Source organism: Lissotriton helveticus, chromosome 3_1 (assembly GCF_964261635.1).
Source record: "Lissotriton helveticus chromosome 3_1, aLisHel1.1, whole genome shotgun sequence".
NCBI classification, from domain to species: Eukaryota; Metazoa; Chordata; class Amphibia; order Caudata; family Salamandridae; genus Lissotriton; species Lissotriton helveticus.
In genome coordinates this window covers 2,068,381,417-2,068,404,726 of record NC_136061.1, presented here as the reverse complement: position 1 = coordinate 2,068,404,726, position 23,310 = coordinate 2,068,381,417, and the positions used below count along the sequence as shown (strand labels likewise).

At 50.4% G+C, this 23,310-nt stretch overlaps 2 long non-coding RNA genes across 2 annotated transcripts in view; one reads left to right on the top strand and one right to left on the bottom strand.

Moving 5' to 3' along the window:
- Nucleotides 1-23,310, top strand: part of LOC144824099 (uncharacterized) — a 125,173-nt gene that overhangs the window by 96,643 nt on the left and 5,220 nt on the right. The window lies entirely within an intron of this gene.
- The window catches only part of LOC144824098 (uncharacterized), a 128,907-nt gene continuing 116,326 nt past the window's right edge, over nucleotides 10,730-23,310 (bottom strand). The window contains exon 4 of the long non-coding RNA XR_013608897.1: nucleotides 10,730-12,764. This is a non-coding gene — a long non-coding RNA (uncharacterized LOC144824098). The remainder of the gene's footprint in view (nucleotides 12,765-23,310) is intronic.

Sequence of the window (23,310 nt, the reverse complement as noted above, 5' to 3'; positions counted from 1 at the left end):
ATCCTATGAAGTCTAGCCTGATTATAATGCTACCCAAATGCAATCCTGTCCCCATGTCTGGCAAAATTATTCAACCTCTGGAAAATTCTATTTCAGTCTTCAGAGTCGAAAGTTGCATTAAGTTCTCTCTCATTGTAATTCAAAAAGGAGCTTTGCTTGCGGAACTCTCTGATTGCAAGAGTGAGACTTTTGAATTTACAAGTCACCCTGCCTCTTTTTTAATTCACAAGACCAATGGAAGTGTCATTGAGGGTGGTAGGCAGGCTTCCTCCTCATAAATGACCTGTTAGGAATTGAATAATTTATTTCCATAGTTCTCGGACACCGGAAATGCTGCAGAATCAAGCATCACCTTGAAGAATTTTAGGGGCATATTTACAATAAAGTGGCAAAACATGTCGTTAAGCCAAGAACGCTAACAGCACACAACGTCACTTTAGATGCACAGGGCTGCACCATTTTTACCAGAGTATGGTGCAGCCCTGCGTTTCCCCCTGCACTGGCGCTATCTTTAGCTGCCTAACACCAATGCAGACACCCTTACACCATAGTGCAAGGGTGCCTGATTTGAGGGGAAGATTGTTTATGTGCAGGAAAGTTCCCCTTACTGCATTTAACAATCTTTATATGCTGTTTTGTAATTTTATTTGTTCTGCTTAATTCAGCACACATAGAAGTTGCACAACTGCATTTTTTTACATGATTGTTTATGTGCAGGAAGGGGTACCTTCCTGCACATTAATAATCATAGGCAATTTGCTGTTTAAATGTGTGCTGCACAAGGCAGCAAACATGGAAACAGCAACAACGAGGAGAATAAAGCATTTCTCATTGTTTTGCCTGTTTAGGACCAGGTTTTGCCTGGTCTTAATTTTGGCCCTGCCTCCTATTTGTGATGCCTTTGTCAATAAGAAAAGACACACAATTGATGGACAGAATGCAGAACAAATCAAAACATCCACCCCCAGTCAAGAGATTTGGGTTAAATTCATCATTCTTTTGCTCACCATGCCACCCAGTTTAGACCTGGCCATATGCAAATCAGTCTTGACCCTGTACCTCATGGGAACAGTCCAGCCTGAACTGCCAACCCAGGTCCTCAATGGACCGGAAATAAGCATCCTAGGACCGGTTACGGGGCTTCACCCCTCATCAGCCAGGATAGCTTAAAGCCAGTGGCACAGTGAGCCCGGGACCCACGTCTGGGCATACCCGGCGCACTTAGGGAGAAAAAGCAAAAGACACACAGTTGATGGACTGAATGCAGAACAAATCAAAACATTCACCCCCAGTCAAGAGATCTGGGTTAAATACATCATTCTATTGCTCACCATGCCACCCCAGTTTACACCTGGCCATACGCAAATTAGTCTTGACCCTGTGCCTCATGGGAACAGTCCAGCCCGAACTGCCAAGCCAGGTCTTCAATGGACCAGAAATAAGCATCCTAGGACCGGTCTCGGGGTTTCACCCCTCATCAGCCTGGATAGCTTGAATCTAGTTGCACAGTGAGCCCAGGACCCACGTCTGGGCATACCCGGCGCAGTTAGGGTGAAAAAGCAAAAGACACACAATAGGAGGCAGCGTCAAAATCAATGGTTGTTGCAGTGGAATGCCTACCACAACACCCATTGCCCTCCTCTTTCACGCTAAATACAGTATGAAAGGGTGCCTCATTGACAAGGCAGTGTTAAGCTATGTTAAGTGATGTTGTGATGGCGATAGGGGCCTCGCCTTATTTATAAGGTAGCGTCACACCACATTAAGTAGCTTAAAGCTGCCTTGTAAATAAGGTGAGGCCGCTATCGCCATCACACCGTCACTAAAAGTGACGCTGTGGTGGCGATAAGTGGTTGTAAATATGCCCCTTAGTTCCTCAATCTTACTGGCTGAGACCATTGGAATGGGACTCAAAAAACCCTTACTGGGACAGTCAGCCCAATAGCACATGAACATGTTTGAAACCTAGTTGCAAAAGTGTCTGTTAACTATCACACAACTTGGCATAGTTTGATGAGACTTGTACGGAACTTTCGAGCAGGCCAAGCACTGGCAGGTACCCTGGGCAGGTACCCTGGGACTGGGACTACCCCTATATCCTTTGCTCTTCTGACATGATGAGACAGCGCTACATTCTGTTGGTCCATCTTAATCAGCTTCAAGGAAGCACACTTCACCATGGTTTAAAGTTATCAAGCACTTCCTGTTTCACAGCAGACAGCCTGGCAGGATTTCTTCAATGTAACGCACTACCAGCTCAGAAATAATGCTGCATGTAGGGCCTGAGCTATCAGACAGATTCCCCATGTGTGACCAAATGGCCATTCTGCCCAAGGGAGGATCCTTCCGCCATATGTGTTGACTCTGCACCATTACATTACTCATGTCTCATAAAATGGAAGTCTTACCTGATCATAGTTATGCTCTTCTTTTCTGTTCTGTCCATCATCCCCTTTTGTATCGCTTTGTTCGCCCTAAGTGTGGCAGGGTATGCTCAGACATGAGTCCCTTGTTCACTTGGCCACTGGATTCAAGATAGCCTGGCTGATGAGGATTATGAATCCGAAACCGGTCCCAGGATGCTTGTTTCCGGTCCAGGGAAGACATGGCTTGGCAGTTCGGGCTGGACTGTTCCCATGAGGCACAGGGTCAGACTGATTTGCATATAGCCATGCCTGAACTGGGGAGGCTGAGTGAACTAAAGAATGGTGATGGATTAAACCCAGATCAGTTGACTGGGGGTGAGTGTTTGATTTGTTCAAACGCTCTGTCCATCATCCCCTTTTGTATCGCTTTGTTCGCCCTAAGTGTGGCAGGGTATGCTCAGACGTGAGTCCCTTGTTCACTTGGCCACTGGATTCAAGATAGCCTGGCTGATGAGGATTATGAATCCGAAACCGGTCCCAGGATGCTTGTTTCCGGTCCAGGGAAGACATGGCTTGGCAGTTCGGGCTGGACTGTTCCCATGAGGCACAGGGTCAGACTGATTTGCATATAGCCATGTCTGAACTGGGGGGGCTGAGTGAACTAAAGAATGGTGATGGATTAAACCCAGATCAGCTGACTGGGGGTGAGTGTTTGATTTGTTCAAACGCTCCGTCCATCATCCCCTTTTGTATCGCTTCTTTTCTGTTAAGCATCTGTTTGACTGACTCCTCGACTGTGTGGACGGCAATTACCTGCCGTCACCAGGTAGGTCGCCCCCCTAGCCACCGCGTGGTCCTCCCCGTGCTGTGTGCTGCGCTCTGACCGCTGTTTCCTTCTGTATTTCTCTCGTTTCCTTTGTGCCTGTGATTTCGCCGTTTTTACCCCTCGTTCCCCTTTGCCTTCTGTTATCTGTTTTATTGGTCTTCCCCTCGTTCCCCTTTTGCCTTCTGTTATCTGTTTTATTGGTTTTCCCCTCGTTCCTCTTTTGCCTACTGTTATCTATTTTATTGGTTTTCCCCTCGTTACCCTTTTGCCTTCTGTTATCTGTTTTATTGGTTTTCCCCTCGTTCCCCCTTTACCTTCTGTGCCCTCCCACTTTCCGCCTCGCCCTCTGCTTCCCGCCGCTGCTCCCTGCGGCCCCGCCCCCCCGCCGTTCCCATTCGCCACCCCGCTCTCACCTCCCAGCTGCTCCTCCCTCCATCAGCCCCTCATATGGAGGCCGTACGGTGGTAAAGGGAGCGACCCTTGACCCTGTCACCAGGTAGGTCGCCCCCTAGGCACCGCGTGGTCCTCCCCGTGCTGTGTGCTGCGCTCTAACCGCTGTTTCCTTCTGTATTTCTCTTGTTTCCTTTGTGCCTGTGATTTCGCCGTTTTTACCCCTCGTTCCCCTTTGCCTTCTGTTATCTGTTTTATTGGTCTTCCCCTCGTTCCCCTTTTATCCTTCTGTTATCTGTTTTATTGGTTTTCCCCTCGTTCCCCTTTTGCCTTCTGTTATCTGTTTTATTGGTTTTCCCCTCGTTCCCCTTTTGCCTTCTGTTATCTGTTTTATTGGTTTTCCCCTTGTTCCCCTTTTGCCTTCTGTTATCTGTTTTATTGGTTTTCCCCTCGTTCCCCCTTTACCTTCTGTGCCCTCCCACTTTCCGCCTCGCCCTCTGCTTCCCGCCGCTGCTCCCTGCGGCCCCGCCCCCCGCCGTTCCCATTCGCCACCCCGCTCCCGCCTCCCAGCTGCTCCTCCCTCCCTCAGCCTCTCATATGGAGGCCGCACGGTGGTAAAGGGAGCGACCCTTGACCCTGTCACCAGGTAGGTCGCCCCCCTAGCCACCGCGTGGTCCTCCCCGTGCTGTGTGCTGCGCTCTGACCGCTGTTCTCTCGTTTCCTTTGTGCCTGTGATTTCGCCGTTTTTACCCCTCGTTCCCCTTTGCCTTCTGTTATCTGTTTTATTGGTCTTCCCCTCGTTCCCCTTTTGCCTTCTGTTATCTGTTTTATTGGTTTTCCCCTCGTTCCCCTTTTGTCTTCTGTTATCTGTTTTATTGGTTTTCCCCTCGTTCCCCTTTTGCCTTCTGTTATCTGTTTTATTGGTTTTCCCCTCGTTCCCCCTTTACCTTCTGTGCCCTCCCACTTCCTGCCTCGCCCTCTGCTTCCCGCCGCTGCTCACTGCGGCCCCGCACCCCGCCGTTCCCATTCGCCACCCCGCTCCCGCCTCCCAGCTGCTCCTCCCTCCCTCAGCCCCTCATATGGAGGCCGCACGGTGGTAAAGGGAGCGACCCTTGACCCTGTCACCAGGTAGGTGGCCCCCCCTAGCCACCGCGTGGTCCTCCCTGTGCTGTGTGCTGCGCTCTGACCGTTGTTTCCTTTTGTATTTTTCTCGTTTCCTTTGTGCCTGTGATTTCTCCGTTTTTACCCCTCGTTCCCCTTTGCCTTCTGTTATCTGTTTTATTGGTCTTCCCCTCGTTCCCCTTTTGCCTTCTGTTATCTGTTTTATTGGTTTTCCCCTCATTCCCCTTTTGCCTTCTGTTATCTGTTTTATTGGTTTTCCCCTCGTTCCCCCTTTACCTTCTGTGCCCTCCCGCTTCCCGCCTTGCCCTCTGCTTCCCGCCGCTGCTCCCTGCGGCCCCGCCCCCCCGCCGTTCCCATTCGCCACCCCGCTCCCGCCTCCCAGCTGCTCCTCCCTCCCTCAGCCCCTCATATGGAGGCCGCACGGTGAACGCACAGAGGACGAGCGCAGCGGGTGCGCCGTTTGTGCGCCGAAGGCGCGCCAAAGGCAAGCCCGACTTCGCCCGTCCGCGCCTGGATCACGCTCAGCGCCAGAACCCCTGGTCCTCGTCAATGCCAGCGCACCCAACGGACCTACGACGCCGCCACCCTCCACGCACTCAACGCCGGCCAAAACACCGCCTGCTACCGAGCTACCCCGAGGCGCACACACGGACCCTTCACCTGCCATGCCTGCCGATTCACTTGCCTGCGAACCTGCACCGCGCCCGCCAAGCCGAGCACCAGCAACAACCACCTCAAGTGCATCCTGCTCAACACCCGCTCCGTCCACAGGCACGCCGTGGAACTCTGGAACCTCCTCGACACAACCTCACCAGACGTCGCCTTCCTCACGGAAACCTGGATGAACAACTCCTCAGCCCCCGACATCACCATAGCCATCCCGGAGGGCTACAAGATTACCTGGAGGTACCTCATCAACCAAACCGTAGGAGGCATCGCCATCGTCCACAGAAACACCATCCGCATCACGACCAACTCCGAAGACACACTCAACGCCACCGAACACCTTCACCTCCAGATCCACACCGACCCCAACACCACCCTCAGAGGCACTCTCATCTACAGACCCCCGGGACCACGCACTCAATTCAGCGAAGCCATAGCAGACTTCATCAGCCCGCATGCCCTCACCTCCTCAGACTACATCCTCCTAGGGCACCTCAACTTCCACCTGGAGAACAACAAGGACTGCAACACCGCCGCCCTGCTGGACAACCTCACCAACCTCGGACTCAAGCAACTGGTGAACACCCCCACCCACTACGCCGGCCACACGCTTGACCCCGTCTTCTCCTCCAGCAAGCACATCTCCTTTAGCCACTCCACCGTACTTCACTGGACAGACCACAGCGGCGTCCACTTCAACTTCAGGAGAACCACGACCCACCACCACCCGCAACAGGTTCCCCACAGAAGCTGGAGCAAGATCACCGCCGACCAGCTCACCACCTCCCTCAGCCAGAACCCTCCTGCCAACACAACGGACCCCAACGAAGCAGCCCGCAACCTCACACTGTGGCTCACCGACTGCGCCGAAGAACTCGCACCACTGAAGAACCCCCCTAGCAGACCCGGCAGCAGGAAAGCCTCGTGGTTTACCACCGACCTCAAAAACTCCAAGAAAACCTGCCGCACCCTTGAGAAAGCCTGGCGCCACGACCAGACAACAGAACACATGACCGCCCTCAAGAACGCCACCCGCAAACACCACCAGCTGATCCGCACCACCAAGAAGACAGCATTCAAAGAAAGACTGGACAACAACACCCACAACAGCAAGGAGCTCTTCAGCATCGTCAAAGAGCTCTCAAATCCCAGCGCCTGCAACACCGACATCACTCCCTCGCAAGACCTCTGCGACTCTCTCGCCTCGTTCTTCCACAGCAAGATCGCCGACATTCACAACAGCTTCGGCGCACAATCCTCGCACCCAACCACCGAACCAGCGCCCCCAACCACCACCCTCTGCAACTGGACCCCGGTCAGCACCGAAGACACCACCCGCACGATGAACACCATCCACTCCGGCTCCCCTACCGACCATTGCCCACACCACATCTTCAACAAAACCAACCCCATCCTCGCACCCCAACTCCGGAACATCATCAACAGCTCCTTCGCGTCCGCCACCTTCCCGGAGAGCTGGAAACATGCCGAGCTGAGCGCCCTCCTCAAGAAACCCACAGCGGACCCCACGGACCTGAAGAACTTCCGCCCCATCTCGCTCCTTCCCTTTCCAGCCAAAGTCATTGAGAAGACCGTCAACAGACAACTCTCCACCTTCCTCGAGACCAACGGATCCCTCGACCCCTCACAGTCCGGCTTCCGAGCAAACCACAGCACCGAGACCGCCCTCATCGCAGCCACCGACGACATCAGGTCCCTGCTCGACAACGGGGAAACGGATGCCCTCATCCTCCTGGACCTCTCAGCAGCCTTCGACACCGTCTGCCACCGCACCCTGATACTACGCCTCAGCAACACCGGAATCCAAGGAGCGGCCCTGGAATGGATCATCACATTCCTCGCCGGAAGAACCCAGAGAGTCTGCCTCCCCCCGTTCCGATCCACGGCCACCGAAGTCATCTGCGGCATCCCGCAAGGATCCTCACTCAGCCCAACCCTCTTCAACGTCTACATGAGCCCTCTCGCAGCCATCACCCACCGACACAACCTCAACATCATCTCCTACGCCGACGACACCCAGCTGATCCTCTCCCTCACCAACGACCCCAACACCGCCAAAGCCAACCTCCAGGAAGGAATGAGAGACGTCGCAGAATGGATGAAGATCAGCCGCCTAAAACTGAACTCAGACAAGATGGAAGTCCTCATCCTCGGACCATCTCCTTCCACGTGGGACAACTCCTGGTGGCCCCCTGCCCTGGGCAGCGCACCCAAACCAACGGACCACGCACGCAACCTGGGCTTCATCCTGGACTCCTCCCTCATGATGACCAAGCAAGTGAACGCAGTCTCATCATCCTGCTTCAACACCCTGCGCATGCTCCGAAAGATCTTCCGATGGACTCCCCACAGAAACCAGGAAGACGGTCACCCAGGCACTTGTCACCAGCCGTCTGGACTACAGGAACACCCTCTACGCTGGAACCACAGCCAAACTCCAGAAAAGACTCCAGCGCATTCAGAACGCCTCAGCACGACTCATCCTGGACATCCCTCGCCACAGCCACATCTCTGCCCACCTGAAAGACCTGCACTGGCTCCCCGTCAACAAGAGGCTCACGTTCAGACTCCTCACCCACGCACACAAGGCTCTCCACGGCACAGGCCCAAAGTACCTCAACAGATGCCTCACATTCTACACACCCACCCGCCAGCTCCGATCCGCCAGCCTTGCCCTCGCCTCCGTCCCACGAATCCGGAAATCCACCGTTGGAGGAAGATCCTTCTCCTACCTGGCAGCCAAGACTTGGAACTCCCTTCCCACTCACCTACGGCTGACCCTGGATCACCTCTCCTTCAGGAAACAACTCAAGACCTGGCTGTTTGAGCAATAGCGACTCCCCCCCCCCCTCAGCGCCTTGAGACCCTTTCGGGTGAGTAGCGCGCTATACAAATTCTTGTGATTGATTGGTTGATTGATTGAATTAGGAATAGATAGGAGCAGCAGTTGTCTTGACCTTTAGTATACCTGGTCTTGGAGTTATTACCTCTGGTCTTAGAAGTCAGGAAAACTGTAGGAGGGAGAGGAAGTAAGCAAAGTTCTCAGAGCCTCTTTAATTGCTATAGTGTTCACCCCTTTCACTTCCTCTAACTCCGCACCAGTAAACGGGAGACCATTGAGTGTCTAAATGTTGGCCTAGTGGTCTGCCCTTTGCGGGGGCGTAGCTGTCATTAATGCAGCAGATGCAGTTACAGTGGCATTGGCCTCTGAAGGACCCACTTAAACCGAATTGGTGGCTGTTTCTTGCCACCACAACAGGGGATGAGGGCTGTTTTCTTTTTTGAATTAAAGCAGATGGCACCATATCTACGCCGCTGGCTATGTGACCTCACTCAATATCTCTCTTTTGCTTCTCCTGGCATTTTGCTTCATTGACATCCATGAATGAGAGCAGGTTTGCAGTATATGAGGCTGTGAGGAAACAATGCTTAGAAGAGCTCCTGAATAGGTCTCACCTCTCTGTGCATAAGGAGCTCCAGAGACATGTGTCACCTGAAAGGCTGCAGAATCAAGCATCATCTTGAAGAATTTTAGGGGCATATTTACAATAAAGTGGCAAAGCATGTCATTAAGCCAAGAACGCTAACGGCACACAACATCACTTTAGATCCACAGGGCTGCACCATATTTACCAGAGTATGGTGCAGCCCTGCGTTTCCCCCTGCACTGGCGCTACCTTTAGCTGCCTAACACCAATGCAGACACCCTTGCACCATAGTGCAAGGGTGCCTGTATTGAGGGGAAGATTGTTTATGTGCAGGAAAGTTCCCTTTTCTGCACTAAACAATCTTTAAATGCCGTTTTGTAATTGTATTTGTGCTGCTTAATGCAGCACACATAGAAGTTGCACAACTGCCTTTTTGTTCACATGATTGTTTATGTGCAGGAAGGGGTACCTTCCTGTACATTAATAATCATAGGCAATTTGCTGTTTCAATGTGTGCTGCACAAGGCAGCAAACATGGAAATAGGAAAAAAGAGGAGAATAAAGCATTTCTCATTGTTTTGCCTGTTTAAGACCAGGTTTTCCCTGGTCTTAATTTTGGCGCTGCCTCCTATTTATGATGCCTTTGTAAATAAGAAAACACACAATTGATACACAATTGATGGACGGAATGCAGGACAAATCAAAACATCCACCCCCAGTCAAGAGATCTGGGTCAAATCCATCATTCTTTTGCTCACCATGCTACCCCAGTTAAGACCTGGCCATATGCAAATCAGTCTTGACCCTGTGTCTCATGGGAACAGTCCAGTCTGAACTGCCAAGCCAGGTTCTCAATGGACCGGAAATAAGCTCTCAAGGAATGATTACGAGGCTTCAGCCCTCATCAGCCCGGATAGCTTTAATCCAGTTGCACACTGAGCCCGGGACCCAAGTCTGGGCATACCCGGCGCAGTTAGGATGAAAAAGCAAAAGACACACAATAGGAGGCAGCGTCAAAATCACTCCCCCTGACTGAATCATAATTTACTAAATTTCCTGACCCATGCCCTCTGTTTGCAATTGTAACACTCTGTTCCATGGATAGGATGAATCTGATGCATTTGTAAGGCACAGAGTGTGTCCCCACACACTTGAAAATTCCTCTATCACATTTTTTCTGTATTTCACCAACCGAGTCCAGTAGATGCGGCGCTCTTTACTTTATGTTTAAAAAATGATGCATGATGGAGAACTAAATTGTGCGATGATATTTCTGGTCAAACCCCGAGTGGAAGCAGAAGGTAAAACTTGGTTCTTTGAGACCCCCGAGGAGGCATGGAACTAGCTTAATGGCTGCCAGCCAGTCAAAGATAAAAGATCCCACTCCCGATGACCCCAGAATGGGAGTGATCACAGACTACATGGCCAGGACCAGAACCCGATGGACAAAGACACAGCTGGAGAAAACCCTGGAACAGCGATGCCTTAAAAAGTACTCATGAGTACTCGTTTGATTGAAGCACTACGGTAGGACCTGATTGACTCTAGGTCAGATCGTGGAATTTGCTGAGGGACTGGGGAGGACGGAGTACTAATCCCCCCACCCCCCACTGACCTGAGTGGGGTTAATCTTTTGATTTGAATGCTCAGAATGAAACTGTGGGACTGATTTACAACAGAGCGGTAAAAGTCTGTATTTGTTATGAGGAGAGGAGAGCTTAGCCGGCTGCTTAGTGGGTCTATGTTAGACTGCAATGGGTTACAAGGGTTGGGTTGACAGGAACCCTGCAAATTCTGGGGGGGGTGGATAGTTTTGTGTCCACTGAGCAGGGAGAGGGGAGGTACTACACATCCACAATTACTATCTCAAATCCGACATACACCTTTAAAGTCCTCTCCTGGAATGTTAATGGCCTAGAGGACAAGATAAAACTGGCGTAGTCCTCTGATATTTGAAACGGAAGGCCCCTTATGTGGTCCTCCTACAGGAAACGCACCTCTAGGATGCCAATTACTGTGCATTAAACAGGTGGGCTATATACGGGGTTCCAGGGGAGTTGGCATTCTCATTCGCAACTCTTTCCCTTTCACTATACAACATGTTTCCCACAACACTCATGGCTCTTTTGTGGCACTCACGGGGCACTGGAAGGGATGGTTGCTCCATATCATTTCACTCTATATACCCCCGAGACTTCAAGCTTCAGCGCTCGCTGACTTAGGGTCCCTTATTCTTTGCCCCCCGGAGGGAGAACTATTACTGGCAGGCCCTTTGCGAAGACAAAGACCGCTGGCCCCCTCACAGGGCAGAGACCTCTGGAAAAGCTCCGTCAGATTTTCTGTCCGCAATGCGGACAGTCTGGGGAAGATGGAATGATGCAAAGGCATGTTGTGCGCACCTGTTACCTAGAATTGATCCGAGCGAATTGGTATGAGAGCGGCAATAAGGAAGGTCCGGCCATAAAGTTAGAGCTACAGATGCCAAGTACCTGGGTTCATAGAAGGAACACATGTATCTCTTCACTGGAAAGCTATATTGTACTACCTTGTAAAATGAGAGCTGCTGTCGTTGTGTACTGTGCTTAATCACTGCAGTAAAAAGAGTTGCTAAAAAAAAAAGAATCTGATACATTTGTGAATCTCATTTCTTTCTTCATGCCCCTCTTAGAAGAAAAGACGCTGACAACTTTTATTTATGTATGTTTGTTTAAGCCAATTGTTCTTGAGGAAAAACCTATAGCCTACCCTAATAGGTTGTTTCAGTCTGTCCATAGCCACGCTTCTGTCCAAGATTAAAAACATAAGAGGTATGCACCTATTTTTCATTTTAAATAGACCGACTAGCGGCAAGTGTATTGTCCACAAGGTATACCACTTAATCCAATGGGGAAGGTTTAACTTGAGTCTTCCAACTCCTGGTGGTATATTTCAGCCACCCATTAGCTGTAGAAACGATGCACTCACTATATGTTCCTGCATTTTGCTTCAATTACAAGAAAAAGGTAAGAATACGTTCCCAGACTAAAAGTTGTGCGTCTTTTGTGTACCAAGGGAAGACCCCTTCAAATATATTCACTCAACACAGATGGATTTGGCCTTGTTTGGGTTGGCAACAGTGTGATGCAGTCAGCTAACTTAAAACAAAAAAATTACCAAGTAAAAGGAGATGAGGGGCGAGGGGCTTTGCAAGTGAAGAGCGTTGTGGCAAGAACTGTCCAAGAGGCACTTCAGTCCCTGCACAAGAAACGCTTCTTCACCCAAAAAAGACACAAAGGCTTGCTGAGGCTGCCACCTGGGGTGTTTTCTAAACCTCTCAAGGTCTTTGGCTGTTCCGAACCTCCAAATATGAGCTGAACCCCGCTAGTGCAGGGGGTTGCACGTCGCTGTCCACCCTCTGATATTGTAGCATCACCCGGTGGCCGTGTGCAGGAGTCGATGTTGTGTGACACGCAGCTGCGCTGTGAGTTGGCAGAGCTGGTTTACGAAATTATAAAGATGACTACAAATCTCAGAATACGAAGAAAAAAACCTCAATGAGATACTCAGGCATGCAACTAGGAAACTGGACCGCTCTGTGAAAGTAGCAGCGGTTATTTACAACGCTTTGAGACTAATTTGATATATTCATATATTAAAAATAGTTATCAACAACAACATAAAATATGTAAACATTATTCTTTGTATCAAAACGAAGCCTCAGCGGACTGTAGCTGTGACAACAAGAGAGTATATATTTCTGTATGTATGTATGTATCAGTCCATGTACGCATGTTAGGCAGTCTCGGGATACCAGGACGCTTCTGTACGAATGCCACATTTCTCTTTTACTTGAAGTTCATGTAGTAACCACTAACATCCAGCCAGATTTTCTAAGCGGAAACTGGTCCCTGCCCAGTGAGTCACTGCAGCAGCGTCATGGGCTGAGTCATTCACCAGGCATTAGCCCTGAAGATAAAACAAAAACAAAACATAAGAAAAGGAAAGGAAACCTTTCCAAATAATTCGGTTGAACTGTGGCAAACTGTTGGCAGTTACCGTTCATGTTTACTGTCAACCAGCGCATCATTTTCCGTATAACTTAGTCACTCAATTTCCTCCCTCCGGCAGTAAAAGTGGCCATGCTTACTTTCTGTGGCATTCCACAGTCCTCTGCCAACCCAGTCAAACCCTCAATGCCTAAAAGTGGAAATCATTTTATGTTCAAGTGGGTAACACATGTTAATTCTTAGAAAAACATCAGTGCAAACAGGAAACTGAGTAGAGGAGGCTTTTTCTGCTCCTCTTATGAGAAACTTTATTTAGTATGCACAGTTGATGTTTTGGCATCATAGTACCGCGAGTGCTATGAAATGATATAATGCATAACAACAAAACATAACTGTTGGACCTGGCATCCTTGGCGTGGTTTTCCCTGACTTTTTGTGCCTTCTGATATCCTGTTTTACTTACTTCATTTTTGCTGGGTTTAGGATTTTGGGCTCTTTACCACTGCTGACAGTGCTAAAGTGCATTTGTTCAGTACTTTAAATATCGTAACATTCGCTTATCCCCAATTGGCATATTCAATTTACTTATAAGTCCCTAGTAAAGTGTACTACCTCTGCACAGTCCTGTACATTAAATGCTTCTATCTGTCCATCGATTGTGTGTGTTTTGCTTTCTCGCTCTAAGTGCGCCGGGTATGCCTAGACATGGGTCCCAAGCTCACTGTGCCACTAGATTCAAGCTAGCCTGGCTGATGAGGGGTAATACCCCGAAACTGGTCCTAGGATTGTTTCTGGTCCAGAGAGGATCTGGCTTGACAGTTTGGACTGGATTGTTCCCCTGAGGAACAGGGTCAAGTCTGGTTTGCATATTGCTGGGGCTAAACAGGGGTGCCATGGTGGGCAAAAGAAGAATGGACTTAACCTAGATCTCTTGCCTGGGGATAAATGTGTGATTTGCTCTGCATTCCGTCTATCAATTGTGTGTCTTTTGCTTGTATGCCTGCAGCACTGATTGTGCCACCCACTTCAGGAGTCCCATTAAACATGTCCCAGGCCTGCCATTGCAGAACCTGTGTGTGCAGTTTTACACTGTGAGCACGAGACAAGAGGTATAGGCGGAGCACCACCCTTGGAGTAAGTGTGATTATATGGGGGCTCTTCTCATCTTACTCGCCAGTTTAAGCATGGCTGATGTAAAACTCGATTAACTGGAGTGAGTTATTGAGTGGTTCCCTCTATCTGCGAACAGCTGGTTCAGGGAACTCCAAACTCGAGGTATTGAAGGACTTTAAGACACTGGGATCTGAAAGGTCCTGATGAATGCTGTTGTGACCTGAAATTGTGGGCACCTGTCAAGCAGCAGAAACATGTTGACAACCTGGCAGTAAAGAGGGGTGAAGGAACTCCTAATACTTTTCTGTCATCACCATCCTTCACGTTTTCAATCCTAGTCAGTGGATCTAGGAATAAATTGTTTACTAAAGATACCACTGAACAAGTTTTAACCTTCACTGCACTTTTTCTTTCGGTGATCCCAGGATCCATTACCTATATTATTTTATATGTTTGTATTGTCTTCCCCTACCTTTTGCTCCACCCCAGGCATTGGTTTGCACAGGGGTGTATTGAAGCAAGCCCGATGATGAAGGATGTCACAATTTTGTGAGTGAGGGCAGTATTTTTTCACTAAGCTCGTGCCACCTCTCTTTAAGAGAATCATACACACTACTCCTCTCTGTGTGTGTTACAGTTTTAAACTGCCATGTAGACCTGACAAGTTAACCTTCTTGTCCGGCCCAAATCTTCCTTTTTGAGACATATAATTCACCCTTAAGGTAGGCCCTAGAAAGCTCTATGGGCAGGGTGTAGTGTATTTAAAAATTAGAACATGTGCTTTTAAGGTTTACATGTCTTGGTAGTGAAAACCTATTAAATAATTTTTCACTACTACAAGGCCTATCTCTCCCGTAGGTTAACATTGGAATTGCCTTATTACATTTTATAAGTGTAATTTCCCATTGGGAAAATATAGATATTTTCAGTTTGGTGTCTCTGAACTCACAAGTTGATTTTTTTGTTGCAAGTCTGAAAATGCCAGTTTCAGAAAGTTAATATTTTCCTACTTAACCATTCTGTGCTATCTACCTGTCTTGGAATACAAATCTGGGTTGGGTGAAAGCTAGGTTTTGTGCATTCCCATTAGACAGCTAAACACAAATGGGTCATCCACGTCGTGATGGTCCAATAACATCTTGATTAAAATAAATAACAAAAAATAACTAACTTCCCTTCCAATGCCCCTGTCTCCAAACCCTCTGTTGATAGATGTAATGCGTTGGCCTTCTTCTTTAATTCAAACATTTTGGATATTCATCAATCTTTTGCTAAAGTCAGTGCAAGTGTCCACTACATTCCCCTAAATGACACTAAAGATAGCTCTTCCGCTGCCCTGATTCAATTCCCCCCAACTCCCACCCTTTCATTGGAAGAGCTCACTGCCTTTTTCTGTAAAATTAAATCAGGATCTCCCCTTGACCCTGCACCCGCCCAAATTATAGCCATTGAGCAGGAAGTAATTTTCCCTACTCTGCTAAAAATTATTAATTTATCTCTAGACTCAGGCATCGTGCCTCAGGCCTGGAATCATTCGATGGTTAACATCAGTTAGAAGAAACCTAATCTTAACTTCCCTTTTTTGGGAATTTTCCACCCTATTTTTCTTTTCCCAGTCATGAAACAAGCATTTACAATGCAATGGTTTTGCCTTTGTTAAAGTTAGAGCTATTGGCATTGCTCTTGACACTCTGAAGCTCCACTCTGAAGCTCCACTCTGCACTCTGAAGCTCCACTCTGCACTCTGAAGCTCCACTCTGCACTCTAAAGCTCCACTCTGCACTCTGAAGCTGCACTCTGCACTCTGAAGCTGCACTCTGAAGCTCCACTCTGCACTCTGAAGCTCCACTCTGCACTCTGAAGCTGCACTCTGAAGCTCCACTCTGAAGCTCCACTCTGAAGCTCCACTCTGAAGCTCCACTCTGAAGCTCCACTCTGAAGCTCCACTCTGAAGCTCCACTCTGAAGCTCCACTCTGAAGCTCCACTCTGCACTCTGAAGCTCCACTCTGCACTCTGAAGCTCCACTCTGAAGCTCCACTCTGAAGCTCCACTCTGAAGCTCCACTCTGAAGCTCCACTCTGAAGCTCCACTCTGAAGCTCCACTCTGCACTCTGAAGCTCCACTCTGAAGCTCCACTCTGCACTCTGAAGCTCCACTCTGAAGCTCCACTCTGCACTCTGAAGCTCCACTCTGAAGCTCCACTCTGCACTCTGAAGCTCCACTCTGAAGCTCCACTCTGCACTCTGAAGCTCCACTCTGCACTCTGAAGCTCCACTCTGAATCTGCACTCTGAAGCTCCACTCTGCACTCTGAAGCTCCACTCTGCACTCTGAAGCTCCACTCTGAAGCTCCACTCTGCACTCTGAAGCTCCACTCTGAAGCTCCACTCTGAAGCTCCACTCTGCACTCTGAAGCTCCACTCTGAAGCTCCACTCTGAAGCTCCACTCTGAAGCTCCACTCTGAAGCTCCACTCTGAAGCTCCACTCTGAAGCTCCACTCTGAAGCTCCACTCTGAAGCTCCACTCTGAAGCTCCACTCTGAAGCTCCACTCTGAAGCTCCACTCTGATGCTCCACTCTGATGCTCCACTCTGATGCTCCACTCTGAAGCTCCACTCTGAAGCTCCACTCTGAAGCTCCACTCTGAAGCTCCACTCTGATGCTCCACTCTGATGCTCCACTCTGATGCTCCACTCTGATGCTCCACTCTGATGCTCCACTCTGATGCTCCACTCTGAAGCTCCACTCTGAAGCTCCACTCTGAAGCTCCACTCTGAAGCTCCACTCTGAAGCTCCACTCTGCACTCTGAAGCTCCACTCTGAAGCTCCACTCTGCACTCTGAAGCTCCACTCTGCACTCTGAAGCTCCACTCTGCACTCTGAAGCTCCACTCTGCACTCTGAAGCTCCACTCTGCACTCTGAAGCTCCACTCTGCACTCTGAAGCTCCACTCTGAAGCTCCACTCTGCACTCTGAAGCTCCACTCTGAAGCTCCACTCTGCACTCTGAAGCTCCACTCTGAATCTGCACTCTGAAGCTCCACTCTGCACTCTGAAGCTCCACTCTGAATCTGCACTCTGAAGCTCCACTCTGCACTCTGAAGCTCCACTCTGAATCTGCACTCTGAAGCTCCACTCTGCACTCTGAAGCTCCACTCTGAATCTGCACTCTGATGCTCCACTCTGAATCTGCACTCTGAAGCTCCACTCTGCACTCTGAATCTGCACTCTGAAGCTCCACTCTGCACTCTGAATCTGCACTCTGAAGCTCCACTCTGCACTCTGAATCTGCACTCTGCAGCTCCACTCTGAATCTGCAGCTCCACTCTGCACTCTGAAGCTCCACTCTGAATCTCCACTCTGAATCTGCACTCTGAAGCTCCACTCTGAAGCTCCACTCTGAAGCTCCACTCTGAAGCTCCACTCTGAAGCTGCACTCTGAAGCTCCACTCTGCACTCTGAAGCTCCACTCTGAAGCTCCACTCTGAAGCTCCACTCTGAAGCTCCACTCTGAAGCTCCACTCTGAAGCTCCACTCTGAAGCTCCACTCTGAAGCTCCACTCTGAAGCTCCACTCTGAAGCTCCACTCTGAATCTGCACTCTGAAGCTCCACTCTGAAGCTCCACTCTGAAGCTGCACTCTGAAGCTCCACTCTGAAGCTCCACTCTGAAGCTCCACTCTGAAGCTCCACTCTGAAGCTCCACTCTGAAGCTCCACTCTGAAGCTCCACTCTGAAGCTCCACTCTGAAGCTCCACTCTGCACTCTGAATCTGCACTCTGAAGCTCCACTCTGCACTCTGAAGCTCCACTCTGAATCTGCACTCTGAAGCTCCACTCTGCACTCTGAAGCTCCACTCTGAATCTGCACTCTGAAGCTCCACTCTGCACTCTGAAGCTCCACTCTGAATCTGCACTCTGAAGCTCCACTCTGCACTCTGAAGCTCCACTCTGAATCTGCACTCTGATGCTCCACTCTGAAGCTCCACTCTGAAGCTCCACTCTGAAGCTCCACTCTGAAGCTCCACTCTGAAGCTCCACTCTGAAGCTCCACTCTGAAGCTCCACTCTGAAGCTCCACTCTGCACTCTGAAGCTCCACTCTGAAGCTCCACTCTGCACTCTGAAGCTCCACTCTGCACTCTGAAGCTCCACTCTGAAGCTCCACTCTGCACTCTGAAGCTCCACTCTGAATCTGCACTCTGAAGCTCCACTCTGCACTCTGAAGCTCCACTCTGAATCTGCACTCTGAAGCTCCACTCTGCACTCTGAAGCTCCACTCTGAATCTGCACTCTGAAGCTCCACTCTGCACTCTGAAGCTCCACTCTGAATCTGCACTCTGATGCTCCACTCTGAATCTGCACTCTGAAGCTCCACTCTGCACTCTGAATCTGCACTCTGAAGCTCCACTCTGCACTCTGAATCTGCACTCTGCAGCTCCACTCTGAATCTGCACTCTGAATCTGCACTCTGAAGCTCCACTCTGAAGCTCCACTCTGAAGCTCCACTCTGAAGCTCCACTCTGAAGCTCCACTCTGAAGCTCCACTCTGAAGCTCCACTCTGAAGCTCCACTCTGAAGCTCCACTCTGAAGCTCCACTCTGCACTCTGAATCTGCACTCTGAAGCTCCACTCTGCACTCTGAAGCTCCACTCTGAATCTGCACTCTGAAGCTCCACTCTGCACTCTGAAGCTCCACTCTGCACTCTGAAGCTCCACTCTGAATCTGCACTCTGAAGCTCCACTCTGCACTCTGAATCTGCACTCTGAAGCTCCACTCTGCACTCTGAAGCTCCACTCTGAATCTGCACTCTGAAGCTCCACTCTGCACTCTGAAGCTCCACTCTGCACTCTGAAGCTCCACTCTGAATCTGCACTCTGAAGCTCCACTCTGCACTCTGAAGCTCCACTCTGCACTCTGATGCTCCACTCTGAAGCTCCACTCTGAAGCTCCACTCTGAAGCTCCACTCTGAAGCTCCACTCTGAAGCTCCACTCTGAAGCTCCACTCTGAAGCTCCACTCTGAAGCTCCACTCTGATGCTCCACTCTGATGCTCCACTCTGATGCTCCACTCTGATGCTCCACTCTGATGCTCCACTCTGAAGCTCCACTCTGATGCTCCACTCTGAAGCTCCACTCTGAAGCTCCACTCTGCACTCTGAAGCTCCACTCTGAAGCTCCACTCTGCACTCTGAAGCTCCACTCTGCACTCTGAATCTCCACTCTGAAGCTCCACTCTGCACTCTGAAGCTCCACTCTGAATCTGCACTCTGAAGCTCCACTCTGCACTCTGAAGCTCCACTCTGAATCTGCACTCTGAAGCTCCACTCTGCACTCTGAAGCTCCACTCTGAATCTGCACTCTGAAGCTCCACTCTGCACTCTGAAGCTCCACTCTGAAGCTCCACTCTGAAGCTCCACTCTGAAGCTCCACTCTGAAGCTCCACTCTGAAGCTCCACTCTGAAGCTCCACTCTGAAGCTCCACTCTGAAGCTCCACTCTGAAGCTCCACTCTGAAGCTCCACTCTGATGCTCCACTCTGATGCTCCACTCTGATGCTCCACTCTGAAGCTCCACTCTGAAGCTCCACTCTGAAGCTCCACTCTGAAGCTCCACTCTGATGCTCCACTCTGATGCTCCACTCTGATGCTCCACTCTGATGCTCCACTCTGATGCTCCACTCTGAAGCTCCACTCTGAAGCTCCACTCTGAAGCTCCACTCTGAAGCTCCACTCTGAAGCTCCACTCTGCACTCTGAAGCTCCACTCTGAAGCTCCACTCTGCACTCTGAAGCTCCACTCTGCACTCTGAAGCTCCACTCTGCACTCTGAAGCTCCACTCTGCACTCTGAAGCTCCACTCTGCACTCTGAAGCTCCACTCTGCACTCTGAAGCTCCACTCTGAAGCTCCACTCTGCACTCTGAAGCTCCACTCTGAAGCTCCACTCTGCACTCTGAAGCTCCACTCTGAATCTGCACTCTGAAGCTCCACTCTGCACTCTGAAGCTCCACTCTGAATCTGCACTCTGAAGCTCCACTCTGCACTCTGAAGCTCCACTCTGAATCTGCACTCTGAAGCTCCACTCTGCACTCTGAAGCTCCACTCTGAATCTGCACTCTGATGCTCCACTCTGAATCTGCACTCTGAAGCTCCACTCTGCACTCTGAATCTGCACTCTGAAGCTCCACTCTGCACTCTGAATCTGCACTCTGAAGCTCCACTCTGCACTCTGAATCTGCACTCTGCAGCTCCACTCTGAATCTGCAGCTCCACTCTGCACTCTGAAGCTCCACTCTGAATCTCCACTCTGAATCTGCACTCTGAAGCTCCACTCTGAAGCTCCACTCTGAAGCTCCACTCTGAAGCTCCACTCTGAAGCTCCACTCTGAAGCTCCACTCTGAAGCTGCACTCTGAAGCTCCACTCTGCACTCTGAAGCTCCACTCTGAAGCTCCACTCTGAAGCTCCACTCTGAAGCTCCACTCTGAAGCTCCACTCTGAAGCTCCACTCTGAAGCTCCACTCTGAAGCTCCACTCTGAATCTGCACTCTGAAGCTCCACTCTGAAGCTCCACTCTGAAGCTGCACTCTGAAGCTCCACTCTGAAGCTCCACTCTGAAGCTCCACTCTGAAGCTCCACTCTGAAGCTCCACTCTGAAGCTCCACTCTGAAGCTCCACTCTGAAGCTCCACTCTGAAGCTCCACTCTGAAGCTCCACTCTGCACTCTGAATCTGCACTCTGAAGCTCCACTCTGCACTCTGAAGCTCCACTCTGAATCTGCACTCTGAAGCTCCACTCTGCACTCTGAAGCTCCACTCTGAATCTGCACTCTGAAGCTCCACTCTGCACTCTGAAGCTCCACTCTGAATCTGCACTCTGAAGCTCCACTCTGCACTCTGAAGCTCCACTCTGAATCTGCACTCTGATGCTCCACTCTGAAGCTCCACTCTGAAGCTCCACTCTGAAGCTCCACTCTGAAGCTCCACTCTGAAGCTCCACTCTGAAGCTCCACTCTGAAGCTCCACTCTGAAGCTCCACTCTGAAGCTCCACTCTGAAGCTCCACTCTGCACTCTGAAGCTCCACTCTGAAGCTCCACTCTGCACTCTGAAGCTCCACTCTGCACTCTGAAGCTCCACTCTGAAGCTCCACTCTGCACTCTGAAGCTCCACTCTGAATCTGCACTCTGAAGCTCCACTCTGCACTCTGAAGCTCCACTCTGAATCTGCACTCTGAAGCTCCACTCTGCACTCTGAAGCTCCACTCTGAATCTGCACTCTGAAGCTCCACTCTGCACTCTGAAGCTCCACTCTGAATCTGCACTCTGATGCTCCACTCTGAATCTGCACTCTGAAGCTCCACTCTGCACTCTGAATCTGCACTCTGAAGCTCCACTCTGCACTCTGAATCTGCACTCTGCAGCTCCACTCTGAATCTGCACTCTGAATCTGCACTCTGAAGCTCCACTCTGAAGCTCCACTCTGAAGCTCCACTCTGAAGCTCCACTCTGAAGCTCCACTCTGAAGCTCCACTCTGAAGCTCCACTCTGAAGCTCCACTCTGCACTCTGAATCTGCACTCTGAAGCTCCACTCTGCACTCTGAAGCTCCACTCTGAATCTGCACTCTGAAGCTCCACTCTGCACTCTGAAGCTCCACTCTGCACTCTGAAGCTCCACTCTGAATCTGCACTCTGAAGCTCCACTCTGCACTCTGAATCTGCACTCTGAAGCTCCACTCTGCACTCTGAAGCTCCACTCTGAATCTGCACTCTGAAGCTCCACTCTGCACTCTGAAGCTCCACTCTGCACTCTGAAGCTCCACTCTGAATCTGCACTCTGAAGCTCCACTCTGCACTCTGAAGCTCCACTCTGCACTCTGATGCTCCACTCTGAAGCTCCACTCTGAAGCTCCACTCTGAAGCTCCACTCTGAAGCTCCACTCTGAAGCTCCACTCTGAAGCTCCACTCTGAAGCTCCACTCTGAAGCTCCACTCTGATGCTCCACTCTGATGCTCCACTCTGATGCTCCACTCTGATGCTCCACTCTGAAGCTCCACTCTGATGCTCCACTCTGAAGCTCCACTCTGAAGCTCCACTCTGCACTCTGAAGCTCCACTCTGAAGCTCCACTCTGCACTCTGAAGCTCCACTCTGCACTCTGAATCTCCACTCTGAAGCTCCACTCTGCACTCTGAAGCTCCACTCTGAATCTGCACTCTGAAGCTCCACTCTGCACTCTGAAGCTCCACTCTGAATCTGCACTCTGAAGCTCCACTCTGCACTCTGAAGCTCCACTCTGAATCTGCACTCTGAAGCTCCACTCTGCACTCTGAAGCTCCACTCTGAAGCTCCACTCTGAAGCTCCACTCTGAAGCTCCACTCTGAAGCTCCACTCTGAAGCTCCACTCTGAAGCTCCACTCTGAAGCTCCACTCTGAAGCTCCACTCTGAAGCTCCACTCTGAATCTGCACTCAGATGCTCCACTCTGAATCTGCACTCTGAAGCTCCACTCTGCACTCTGAATCTGCACTCTGCAGCTCCACTCTGAATCTGCAGCTCCACTCTGAATCTGCAGCTCCACTCTGCACTCTGAAGCTCCACTCTGAATCTCCACTCTGAATCTGCACTCTGAAGCTCCACTCTGAAGCTCCACTCTGAATCTGCACTCTGATGCTCCACTCTGAATCTGCACTCTGAAGCTCCACTCTGCACTCTGAATCTGCACTCTGCAGCTCCACTCTGAATCTGCAGCTCCACTCTGAATCTGCAGCTCCACTCTGCACTCTGAAGCTCCACTCTGAATCTGCACTCTGAAGCTGCACTCTGAAGCTCCACTCTGAAGCTCCACTCTGAAGCTCCACTCTGAAGCTCCACTCTGAAGCTCCACTCTGAAGCTCCACTCTGAAGCTCCACTCTGAAGCTCCACTCTGAAGCTCCACTCTGCACTCTGAAGCTCCACTCTGAAGCTCCACTCTGAAGCTCCACTCTGAATCTGCACTCTGAAGCTCCACTCTGAAGCTCCACTCTGAAGCTCCACTCTGAAGCTCCACTCTGAAGCTCCACTCTGAAGCTCCACTCTGAAGCTCCACTCTGAAGCTCCACTCTGCACTCTGAAGCTCCACTCTGAAGCTCCACTCTGCACTCTGAAGCTCCACTCTGAATCTGCACTCTGAAGCTCCACTCTGCACTCTGAAGCTCCACTCTGCACTCTGAAGCTCCACTCTGAAGCTCCACTCTGAAGCTCCACTCTGAAGCTCCACTCTGAAGCTCCACTCTGAAGCTCCACTCTGAAGCTCCACTCTGAAGCTCCACTCTGAAGCTCCACTCTGCACTCTGAAGCTCCACTCTGCACTCTGAAGCTCCACTCTGCACTCTGAAGCTCCACTCTGCACTCTGAAGCTC